The sequence below is a fragment of the Ammospiza nelsoni genome, chromosome 2, assembly GCF_027579445.1.
Source record: "Ammospiza nelsoni isolate bAmmNel1 chromosome 2, bAmmNel1.pri, whole genome shotgun sequence".
Taxonomy (NCBI): Eukaryota; Metazoa; Chordata; class Aves; order Passeriformes; family Passerellidae; genus Ammospiza; species Ammospiza nelsoni.
The window spans coordinates 24,303,885-24,317,284 of NC_080634.1; the positions used below are offsets into that span (position 1 = coordinate 24,303,885).

The 13,400-nt window shown below is 38.7% G+C and overlaps 1 protein-coding gene across 1 annotated transcript in view; it reads left to right on the plus strand.

The window, feature by feature from the left end:
• The window catches only part of COL8A1 (collagen type VIII alpha 1 chain), an 87,883-nt gene that overhangs the window by 41,451 nt on the left and 33,032 nt on the right, over positions 1–13,400 (plus strand). The window lies entirely within an intron of this gene.

Genomic DNA, 13,400 nt, shown 5'->3' on the forward strand with positions numbered 1-13,400 from the left:
AAGTCAGAGGATCAGTTTAAACTGAATGACAGGCATTTCTGCTGAGAAAGCAACAGCTGCCTCACAGACATTGAACAATGAGGTCTGCTTTGAAGAGCTAATGGAAGTTTATTTGCTCTGAAACAGAGAAAACCTTCAGTTCTGATTTTTTTGAAACATTCTTTCAATAGTTTAGCTTGGGTTTTGCACAACCTTTACAGAATTAAGCACTCTAGCAGACTTCTGCCAACAAAGGTTACTTAATTCCTCAGTAAAGGGGGAGTCTTGTTATTTAGATAAAGTAGCTACTGTAGTAGATTTGCAGATATGTTAAGAGTATTACAGGATCTAGAGGTAGATTTAGGAAGAAAATACTATAAAGCAGAAAAAAATAAACAGAGTACTTATTGAAACTTGAAAGACATTATGACATGTGATGTGATTGCATCAGATACGAGCAGGTGGAATTGTGTTACCTGCAGTGTATTGCATGTTGCAGAGTGACACTTGATCATAGTTACACTTCCCTTTAAAACAGTCACCTTTTAAATCTCCCACTACTAATTACATTGGAGGAAGAAAACAGAAGCCACAGGGTTCTTCTGTCTGCAAACCGTCATATTATGTTTTCCTAAGTACCAGTATGTTACCCACAAATTTTTGTCTGAAATTGGACTGGTGAATTCACCTACCCTAGGTTCACTGTGACAGGACAGCAGCTGCTGTTACCAGAGGAACCACAGCAACACAGACTATTTAGTCTAATGCCTTTGCTGTGGTCATAGGGTCACTTTGCAATAGCCATTCTGGAAAAAAATTTCCAGAGTCAACTCAGTTTCCATTCCTTATGTGAACACAATCTTTCATTCTGCTTTACTCACCAAAATGGAAGTATTAAGTACTTCACCATGGTACATTACAGCAGATGGGCTGCCTGTTGCTGGTTGATGGCTGACTCTGCATGCTTTGAAACAAGGCGTCAGGCTCTTGTCCATGCTTTACATAGAAACCTCACCTAAATCACACATCTGTGTGTTTAACTAGTGATATAGACACTGGAAAGACACAACCAGTCTAGATTTTTTCAGTTTGTGAAAGTTCATCTGTCAAACCAACCTCTTGAACAAATATTCTGAGATTTTGTTGGAAAAAATTACTTGAAATGTTCCCCCAGCACTCTCAAAACCCTGTATGCAAATTTGGTCACTTTAGAGACTAAACAAGTGTTTTAGCAGACTCAGCTGCAGAGGTTTTATTGGCAGGTTATTAGAAGCTGCAATTTTTTTAATGTAACTTCAAGAAAAATAATTAGACACTTATGGGAGACTGACAATACTAAAATACAGAGGAAGAAAGAGACACTTGGCAAAATACATGAGCAAAACACAGAGCTGGTTCTCCTCAGAGCTTGCTTTGCATAAAATATTTATGATCTCCATCGAAGTCCATGGATTTGCAAAACTTTGAAGAGGAGTCAGTCGATGTGTTTGCTGCACAAAGTAAATGCACAGGAATTCTTTCCCCATATTCTTGGATGATGTTTTGCTACTAGAAATTACAAACCAACTAAGCATTGAAAAGTGCTTTTCCCTAACACCACTGAATGGCCTGGTTTATGACTTTTGTTTTGGGATGACAGCAAACTCTGGAATCAATCTGTTTTTAATGTAAGGTGTGATCTATCTTTTTTCTCTACTAGATATTTATTACGCTAATAATATTCCTTTGGTATCTCAACATCCCCATTATTTGACACTGTGGATATCTGTCAGTGTATAAATATTTCATGAACCTTGTAGATACACATATAAATCAATAACAACTGTAAGAGAAATTCTGGCATGTGTCAAGTCAATGGCAAAACTTTCCTTGACTTCAGCAAGGATCAGATTTTGCTTCTGCCCTGTTTACAATGTATCTAGCAGTGTCACTGTCCTTTTAATGCCACCTGTCAGCAGGTGTCTGTGCTAGAAGTTCCAAATAACAACATTTGCCTTATTATCCAGCAAATTAAAACTGTATTTTCTGCTGGCTCACACTGAGCTTTCAGTCCAAGGTGGAGGTGGTGACATCTGCTCAAATGAGATTGCATACTGCTGGAGTGAATTCCCAGATCATTCCTTGGTGTGTTTGGAGCTAATAGAATCATAAACTGAAGCTGATTTGTGTTCTATATGGCCAGAGAGTTGTAATAAAGTCTTAGGATGGTTGGATCTTCCAAAGCCCCCTGCCAGTTATAACTGTAATTTATACCATTGACCTCATCTGAGCAACTGTCCAACACTGCGTTGCATCCAGTAGGTTTCTGTGCTGGCATGTGGCAAACACGTGAACAAATCATCTGGGTATAGAAATAATAATATTACCGAATATCTTGGATCTCTGGCACACCTTTCAGTCCAAGAGCTTTAAATAACTACACATGTTCATTAATATCTTCCAGCTTCCACTATGAGGTGTGTAAATATTAATATAATCATTCTGTAGATGGGAAGACACTAGCACAGAGCTGTTAAATGCCCTACCTGCTGTCTGGTATGACTTCTGTGGAAGCTGGACCCTGCATCTAACCTAACAAGGCTGTTTGTTGTGTGCTCTCAGGCAAACCAAGGCAGCTGAAGATAAGTTGACAATATATCTCTACATGTTCTGCCTAACGTATCCATCTTTTTTCAGTCTCAGAATTGGATCTACCATGTAGGTGATAAATGTCTTCTTGAAAACCACATTTCATTTCCTCTGCTGAAGATACTCATGTTGAATGAAATGGTGACCTCTGCAAGAATTCATCTCTAAGTAATGGAGAGTTCATCTCTGGGGGGAAATAACCCCATAGGGTTATCTTTCTCTAAAGAAGAGCTCATTTTAGGAGAATGAAATATTCATTTTCTCTTGTGATTTTTGGGAGTCAGAGCATATCTGATATTCCCCATCTTTGGTCATTATCATCCCATATCTATCCTCAGATATTTTTTCACTTCTTTCCCCAATAAAAATTCACCTGAAAATAGTGATATAAAAAGAGGATGTTAATAGCTGTGCAATTCTGTTGCTAGTTTTGATCTCTAACACAGCTATATTGATCAGTCACATACAAATCTGACCCATCTTCCTTCATCAGACCTCATCCCTGTCAAGTCCAGTCTTAAATTAAAATAATATATCCTTTGTTTTACTGTTTTCATAAGCAAATATGTTATCTACTAAAACTGCCAACTATCCTACTAAGATCTGAAATATCTTTTTAATGTTTGCCAGATGTAAAACTTATCCCAGTCAATCTTGTACTATTACTGCCTAAGAAATTAAAGGCATTAACCAGCTGCTGAGGAGGGTAAGTAATTTCATGCTTTTGTTTGCATTTGTCAGTTTTTGAGGGAAGAAATGGCTTGTATTTTTCCAGTTTCCAAAAGCTAAATGTTCCATTTAACTCTGTGCTTGCATAGCTTTAGATTATAATTCTGAGGTCCCACATGAAATCAATAATAAAATATAAATTCATAGGAAATATTTAAGTCCCAAGGAAATTCAAGGCCAGGTTGGATGGGGCTCCGAGCAACCTGCTTTAGTTGAAGATGTCCTTGCCCACAGCAGAGGCATTGGAACCAGATGATCTTCAGGATCCTCTTCCAACCCAAACCATTCTAAGATTCTATGATCCCCCCATCTCCCTATGACTTGGACACCAGTGAAGGTGTTTAAGTCTGTTAAATTCTCCACACTTTGAGTCATGGAAACAGAGGACGGATTTATTTTCTATCACATACAATACAGAAATTTTCTATGGGTAAAGTTATATCGGTGTTGAAAGTTAAAAGTTTATAGATCACTTTGACTGACATATCACCAAGATGTTATCCAGAACAAGGGTGGAACTTACCTATAAAGTGATTTTACAACTGTTGTAGCATATTACTTCAGAATAACTCAGGTTAAAATACCAAGGATAAAAGTAAGTGGGCCTAACTCCTATGGAGTTCTCCCACATGCACGTAAGTTTGACTTTAGTAATAATTGTAGTTTGAACTCTAGAACGGAGAAGTTATATTGCCATGTTCAGATGGCTACAATATGTAGAACAATTTAGATTCAGCCACTCCATCCCATTCTATCAAAATCCTTCTTGCTACCTCCTGAAAAAGCAGACATCAGACTCAGTTCTATGTTTATAGAAAAGTAAAATGAAATGAATGAACTAATATCATCCTGAATTTATCTTAATTAATCTAAAATGATACACATCTGATTTAGACTTTAAAATACCATTTCCATTCTGCTGGCCAGCATCTTACAATCCATATTTATTCAATATCTGTGCTTTCTACACATCTTCATAAATTCAGATGTATTAGAACTGTGATTAAAAACATTCTATTACCAAAATCTTTCTGTTAACTTAGAGGAGGTATCTATTTTTAGAATTAGTAAATATTTTTATTCTCAGGAAATCATCAAAGCCTGGACCTTCTGTGGCTTTTTATAGCTGAAATATTTACAGAATCTCTGCTTAGTTATGTTTCCATTCAAACGGAAACGTAACTAAGCAGAGATTCCTGTTGCTGTCTGTAGGACTTCAGCTAATTGAAAGTACTTACTTTATTTTGCAGTGCTTGTGCTATCTCTTACTATATACATTTGAGGAATTTTTCAATGCTTTGTAGCAGGGGGTCTGGAGCTAGGGGTTCTTTAGGGTCTTTTCCAACCCATATCATTCTGTATTTATTCAATGTCATCATTCTTATCAGCCCATGTTATTAATTATAAATATTCAATGTACTTGCCATGTTTATTGCATGACTCATGCCTGACATCTGAGCATTGTTGCTGACTCGTCATACAACTCACCTTACAGCTGCTGTCTCTTTAAAGCTTTTAATCTTCACAGCTGTACAGCTGAGAGCCTAATGCAGTCACGTGTGTAAGTACCACCTACATAAACCCATCAAGGGATGAAACTTCAGAGCAGAAATTCCAAGCATGATAGAAGCACAGTATGTGCTGTAAGTTTTAAGTGGCAAAGTACACTCATAAGATAAAAATAATTCAGTGCTTGGAGAAGTGGAGGCATTGCTTTTTGGGGTTAGGGAGTCAAGGGGCAGGGGAACATGAGATCTGGCTGAGTTCACAAGGACGTATCCCAAGTACAACACAGTTCAAGAGGTGGGATGTGTCATTATTCCTTCAAACACAAGCAGTGTTTGTGCTGCTACTCCTGGATAAGGCTCCATGTTCCTGTAGAAAGGAAGGCAGACCCACTAAGGCAGTACCCTGAGAGAGGAAATACCTCCTTCCTATGTCCCACATCTCTTACACATCTCCTGACCAGCCTTGGGGAGAGGACTTTGCCTCATTCCAGACACAAAATGGGAATAGTACCTCTTCCCTATCTTACAAGGTACTGTGAAGATAAATATGTGAATATTTAGGTACTACTGTAAAGATGACCAAATAAGCCAATGGCATGGGCTTATTAGGTACTATATTAGCATGGAGAGAATTCTCCTTCTTGCCTGTAATGGGAAACTCCTAGAATCTTGCCTTAAAAGGAACAGACAATAAACAGCATGAATCCCTAAGGGGAATGAAGAGGAGGTCATACTTTACAGTCCGTGTAGGCATTTTACTTCCAAGGGGAGCATTTTGAACATATTCTCTACTTTTTCCTTGGTAAACCTGAAAGCATTTTCCTCTGTGATAAAATGTACAAATATAGCATTACTCCTTTTTGATAAATAGTATTACACCATGTTCCTTTTCATTTCCTACTCCTAACCTAAGTATAAAACATGTCTGTTTGAGTATGTTTCATTACTTTGATTTTATTTAGGAGGAAAAGTATGGTGAAAAAAAACACCAGCCATACTTTCCTGTCATTGGCATTTTGATCCTTGCTAAATAGTAAATTCTTTACTGAATATGGGCTCATATTTAAGTGGGGGCATTTGCACCACTTTAATATGAGCCCATATTCAGTAAAGAATCTAATCACATACACAGCTCAACATCTGACGCTTACTGTCAAAAATAAATGAGATGCCTGCTTAATTACTTCATCAACTTAGTGCTCTGGAGACTTGAACAGAAAAGTTTTGCCTTTTGTTTATGATTTAAGATTCTATAATGACAATGTAGTAACTGTTTGGCAATTTCATCTCCTTTAGGCCTTTTGCATTTGCAAAAAATCAAAGGTATAGAGTGTTCTATATTCAGTTTTCTGGGTATCATCAATGAAAGATAGAATTTACTTTTGTTTGTTTGCTTGTTTCTGCACGTATATAGTGTGCAGATGACAGTCAAATTTGTTCTCTGCCCAGATATTTTTCATCTGGATTACATTTATGGAGTTCAGATCATTCTTTCAAATATGCCCTACAGAAGTTGGCATAGTCCTTATGGGTCTCCCTAACTTTTAGAGAGAAATTACATAAAAGGATGTGATGTGGGTCGTGGAATTTAGCCAAACAAATTAACAAAGCAGCAAGAATTGCCTGGTGCCAGTCAGGGAAAGGAACACTACCTATACCTGTGATAAACAGAGCACATGGGTCATTGCATGATATATTAGCAAATTATGGGTTCTAACTTTTTATTAGATTATATAAAAAATGTGCATTTCACTTCATTTTTCCTTATGAGACTAAGCTGATAAAAATTCCAGAATGGATAAAGAATTGGTTTGTTGAGATTGGCATCAGTAAGGAACTGGAAAGTTTACATTAATTTTCTTCTTTTTTTTCCTTCTTTTCTTTTTTTTCTTTAAGAGGCACACACAAATAACCTGACTAAATTACACCATGCCCTTTATACCTACTGTGTCCTTTTACAAGTGCCTCTCCCAGAAACAGCTAGTCTTGGCTGCGCTAGCAAATCCTTCTATGTGTTAGTTAGAATCAGGAAAAATTTCAAGGCAAAAGTTCAGTAGTCCTAACAGAAGTTTAGATTTCATCATAAATTTGAATTTCTGTCCAAGTTCATGGTGTATAAACATACCACAGATAAACATGCAGAGATACAAAACTCTGTCCTGAAGGCCTGGCAAAATTTCTGTCTGAACCAATAATACCTCCTTATAATCTTCTTGGCCCTCAGAGGCCTGGTCCTTAATTGCAGTTCAGCATGTGCCAACAAACCTTTTCTGGGAAGGTGGTTTTGGAGGAATTACTTTCACTGAAACGCCTGAAAAGCTTATCAGTTATAAGCCACTATTAACAAGAAACACATCTTGTGATAGTTCCAGTAAGAAACTGAGTACCATTACCCCATGTGCTTGTGTTTACCTCCAGGCACAGATCTCACACATCGCCTGGCAAGCAAATACTAAATTATTGAATTTTCATGGACTAAACAAAATACAGCAACTATACCTATTTGCAAACAAGTTGCAATCACACCCCAGTAGCCTCTGATAGTCATGAAGAATCAAGTTACTGATGTTTGATGGATTATAGAAAATGTGTTTTATACCTTTGGAATAAGTCCAAAGTACTGCATAAACTAAGGTAGAAAAATTCCTTGGGTATGATGAGGCAAATTAAAAATTGAGAAAAAGGAGAACTTTCTTTTATTGGCTTAAGAGAGCGCCTTTACAGCTAGATACTGAAAGCATTGTGCTGGTTCCTAATTATTCAGACACATATTTCTCTGAATAAAGTCCTCAGGAATTGTCTGGTCAAGACTACCCATTTAGTTCTTAAATTTTCCATAAAGTGCCATAAATTGTCCATAAAGTGCCTGTTCATTTTCCATGTTTAGTGTCTCCTACATAGCATGAAAAAGTGGCATAAATGCAGCCCAGCCCAGCATAGTATGCACTAAACAGCTACTTTTGTTATCATCTGAGGAAAAGACAGATTTTGGTAGGGAGTGGGTAGGAACAGGGCCCCTGCTCATAAACCAGAAGAACAAACAAGTGGTGTTGAGCAGTTTATCTACCTAATTCACTCTCATGATGAGAAACATGGCTCCACTTCAGTCCTTAAGAGTAACTGGTGGACTTTACAGCACACATACAATTGCACTGAAATTGTCCTAAATGGCAAAATACAGGTCTCCATGTGGATGCTTCTATCCTTCCCCACTGTTTGCTAGAGTGGGGCCTGGCAGGCTGAAGTGTCTGTCAGGTCCGTATTGAAGCCCCCATGGTGCAGACAGGGAAGCTGGAAACTCTGATAGTGCACAGACCTCCCTCAAGGACTCTGCTTGCCTCCATCAGGTACCACAAAAAGTGCATCATTTCCCACGAGGTGAGGCTGCTGACAAGCTCATGAAGGAGGTTTACTATTTTGCTGACTTGAGCTCTTTGTTGGGTACCGGATCAAGAAGAAGGAATAAAAAGAGAATGCTCAGGGCCTAGAAAACAGAATACCTTGTTCACCCAACAGTGAGTCAGATTATAGATGGTATTTTCTGATCACATCAGATGGAGTGAGTAATGTTTCTTAAGTCCAATAGTGAGTGGTAACCTACTTGAGAGTGTACCCTGTGTGACTGATCCTAATTACTGTACTCTGAACAAAAAGCAAGATTATGTTTCATACACAGACTAAGTTACCCACATATACTGAAATAATAAATTCCCTTTAAACAGCAGTCAGAATTATTCTTTTCAAAGACAGAAAACACGAGATTTTTTAAGCAGCACAGAAATCCTATAAAGCTAACAGGAGTACTATCTCAATGATTCTGTATTTACTACAACGGAAAAAAATAGGCAAGAAGATGCCATGACATCCCATCCTTCTGTTGTTACTCTAAGTCACTGGTAGAAACTTGGCACCCCATTTCTGATGCAACTGCAACAAACTCAATTTTTCTTATTTTCTATTTTTTTTGTGTGTCTGTGAAAGAGCATAAAAATGCTTTTACCTCAGTGTTGCTCAAAATTTTGGTTATGATTCAGTCATCTCAAAATATTGAAAATAATTGCAACATTATGTGCTGCCAGCATTTGCAGTACAAAACTCTGTGTCTTTCTCACACTTTATTTAAAAAAGAACATTTTGCACCTCAATAGCTAGTTGTGGTTTTGGATCATAAAGCGCTAAGAGTTTTGATCTGTTCTGATTCCCACTCCTTCTGTCTCATTTTTCTCATGGCTTAGAACAAAATATTAATGTGACTTATCTGTCATAAGTGATTTTCACATCCTCTACCTCCTATTTTGGTGTGTGATTAGACAAACACTGTAGTTATGTAAAATTATTTGTGGGGTTTTTTTTATAATGGAAGATATGAATCACAGGTACTTTAAGCAAAAAAGACAACAATGTGAGGAGAAAAGTGAATTATAAATGAAAGCAACTTGTCTATATTATAATTAATAAATACTTTAAAACATGCTATTTCAATTTACTATTTATTAGTATTAAATATTGCAGCTGTCATCTCAAACACTGTAAAAGGAAGTAATAAATGAGAAAAAAACCTGAGTTTATGGACTGTCTTACGCAAAGTGAGTCCCAACTTTGATACCAAAACATTTGCAAGGACACTAATTATACTTGGAAAGCTGGAATTCAAAATTGTAAATATCAGTTCCAGGATGTTAATGTTTTCTGGTACAGTTGAGGAAATCCTAGGTAGTATGCTACTTTCAAAAAAGGCAATTATGTGTATATACTCCTGTAACTTTTCTCCAGAGCAACCTTCTATCTCACAGTAAAACTTTCTCACAAAAAAACCCTTAAAAATTCCCTAGAAAACAGAACAGTCAATCAGTACAGAAGTGATTTTGCTACAGAGGCATTTCCAAGAGTTGACCAGGTTCTTCTTTCCTCCCTCAAATAGCAGACTGAAATATTTTACTAAGTGGATCCAGTTCAGCGCAAGCTTCATTCCACAAAAGTCATTTGCACTTGGGCTGAATACTGAATCAGCAGGACTTAAATATCTGCTTAAAATAGAAGTTGTGTTTCTGTGACTACTTAAATTAAGTACGGATCATGCTGTTTCTGTGCTAAGAGAATACAGTGATTTTGTAATTTTATGCTTTTCTGCTTTTATCTTTGTGCATTTGAATTACAAACAGAAAATGTTGTTTTCCACACTCAATTAACACCTGCAGGTAGCAGACTGGAAAGGAGAGAAGACTGCAAACCACCTCACTACATTTGAAGATTATTACACAGAATTGTACTAATTGAAGATTAGTACACAGAAAATAAGTTCTCTCCTTTCAGATACAATTTTGCACAAAATAATTCTTAAAAGCAGAGCAATGAAATGAAACACTATCGGTCAGGAAATGCAATGCTTAAATGTGCTCTTAGGAGTTATTTCTCTCATTCTCCTCTCTCTCATATTCCCTCCCTCCCTTCCTTCTCCAAGAAGCCTTCTTGGGATTTATTTTCTCCATAGCAAAGAAAGACTCTTGTTGCTTCAAGTTGCTCACATCATGGCTTTTACTTGGGATTTCTCCCAGTACTCCTAATCTATATGTCAGGATCTGCATATGACTGAAACAACACAGGGAAGACAGCGATTGTATAAGTAGGAAATCTTTCAAGATACTATTTTTTCAAGTTAAAAGAAATTATCTCACTATTTTATTTCAGGGTGCCCCCAGAGAAGGAAAATTATTGACATCTGACTCCATGGCTTTGGGATGCTGAATGCTCATTTTATTAAAACTTTATTTTAATAAATATTTTGAAATTTATATTACATTATACTATATTAAAGAGATAAATACTATACTACATCATACTTGCTTCTAACTTCTCTCCTAACTGAAAAACTCAGGACTCTCTGCCCGAGAGTCCAGACCCACACATGTGGATCCAATTGGTCACCTTGGGTAAACAATCTCCAGAATACATTCCACATGGGGACAAACACAGGAGCAGCAAATGAGATAAGAATTGTTTTGATCTCTGTGCTTCTCCAGGAAAAAATATGAGAGAGAGAATTATGTCCCTCTCTGTTCAGAGATTGTGAATGCCACATCTCACCATTACAGGTTATCAGTTCTGAAAGTAGTTAAGTGGAGGAATGCACATCAAGTGATTGGTCTCAGAACACTAAGAGCTGGATGATGATGATGATAATAATATATTAATGTTAAATAAAGCATCTCAAAGTGGCCAGGAGTTTCCCTAAGAGGAATCAGTGGAAGCCTGTTGAGTGATCTACTGGAACTGGAATTTATCTTTTTATTTGTTACACTGTGTAGCAAAACCAAACTCCCAGCTCAGGGCATCCTTGGAGCGGACAAGGCAGGCAGGGGTAGCATTGGTGGTGTGGGATGGGGAAAGATATGAGAGTGAAAGGTGGGGATTGAGTGGCCTCTGTGTGAGGAAGTTTAAAGGAGATATGGCATATTTTCTGCTTATGAAGCTGCTTCTCCTCCTTGTGACTCCTTCTTTTCCTTCATTTCTCTCCTTCTCAAAAGGAAGACACCCAGAGACCTTCCCTTTACTTCCATTGTTTCCAACATCACCATCTGTACATTTTTCTGTTCTTTCGTGATTGTCAAGGATGGGTCAGTCCTGTTTTGGAGGGATGGCAACTAGGCCAGGACCAGGGCAGAAAGGCAGAGAAATCCTGCTGCAGATAAAAGGACTGATGTGACTGCTGCTGCTGTACTGGGGCCCTCTGGTACACACTGGCACTCCTATACCCTCTCCCTAATCGCACAAAGGAAGTAACACCAGCATGGATGGTACATACAGGAGGCAGGAATGAACTATTTGGCTGAAATGTCTAATCCCTCTCTCCTCAGTCACAGGCAAAGTAGCTGCCATCCCCTTCAGTCTGGCAGGTTTCCATTTTGCTAAGTGCACAACGCTACTTCTGACTTAGTGACTTTCCCTCATTGACTCAAGAAGCTGAGCCAAAGCCCCAACCTCAAATACCTGCAAGTTGCAGAGAAGTTTGTATCCCAAACTGAACTGCAGAGCACAGAGGTGTCTCTAATAGTTCGGATAGGGTGTAGATGTGTTCTGAATTACTTCCTCATCCTTTGAAGCAGAAGGCCTGTTTGGCAGGATAAACAAGGAGAACCTACTCTTCAGAAAACTAGGAAGCAAATGACAACTAAGTTCTGCGTAACGCACTGGCAGTTTCTGCTCTTCAGGTGTTAGAGTCCTCTCAGAAAGGTGGCAAATACACATTTCCTTGTACAGCTCCAATGAATTGGATGAAATAAATTGCAAATAACCCATGCTACTCAGGCATTATCTCCTATTGGTTCCCCAGGTGATTACATATTTCCTAAACTGCACCGCAAACTCATCGGGGATCCGCTTGCAAGAGAGGGGTGAAGTCAGGAGAAAATCAACACAGATTATCTATAAAAGCAAGGATCAATTGGAGACCAGATAGGTATTGCCAGAAAACTTAGCCTGCTATCATTACAGAGATTTTTTAAAATAAATTTTACACCAGAGGTCAGAAAACTTTGTCATGATTAATCTAATCCATAGTCTAAGACAAAAGGCCTGAAAAGAAGCCAGTTTCTATCCAAAAGGGGTTTGGGCTTTGAGAGGAAGGTGCCTATCAGGCTGCTATGGTACAGCAGCTCTCATATCCTGTTCTGGGACTAGGTGGGCAACTGAAATCAACTGAAGGGAGAAACAGATTCCAGCCAGCAATCAGAAACTCACAGGCTGGGCGGAGATAGTGTACCGTGGAGGTACTGGGGCTGTTATTTGGTCTAGCAGAAAACTCTCAGCTGTCTAGAAAATTCAGTAGTTAAAATGCACTGTTCTGAGAATAATTTAACTAGTTCTTTTTGTCAGATTTGAGAGACCTTACAATAGCCCTGCTGTGGCATTCAGATGAAACAGGGTAGTGGGCACATTTCAAACAGACTTGAATAAATTCTGAGATAGAACAGTCAAGCAGGGTTCCCTTGGGAACTCAGTACTCCTCCCTTTCCAAATGCTTCATGCCCCTGAGGTTTGCATGGTCTCTTGGTGGCCAGGCCACCCAGGGCAGAGCTGCCTGGGGTCCACTGGGTGCTGGGGTACAGGGCACTGCTGCAGCACAGCCTTGCTAGTGCTCTTGAATTTGCATTTTGCCCTGGCTGATAAAATGCTTAAAGTAAATTGAGAGATACCTTTGGGTGTGTTTGGCTCCTTGGAGTTACTCTGATTGGTGGGAAACCAATGACTCTGGAGAGCAAAAACACAGGCAGGGAAGCTCTAGGCCAAATATCTCAATTTTCAAACACAAAGCAAATCAGCACATGAGGAGTGATCACCCTGCTTTTCCATGAGCTGGGTTGCAGGAGCCCATGGCTCCCTGTAGGACACATGCTGAGCAGCAAGTGCAGTGCATGGTGAGCAGCTGAGGGCAGGGGCTATGCATAGAGGTGCAGGGCCCTCCCCACCTCTGATCCAGCACAGCACTCGAGCAGGTGCTCACTCCACTGGAGAACACTCATCCAGAATTGCCCATCCACAACTGAACCCCAAATGACT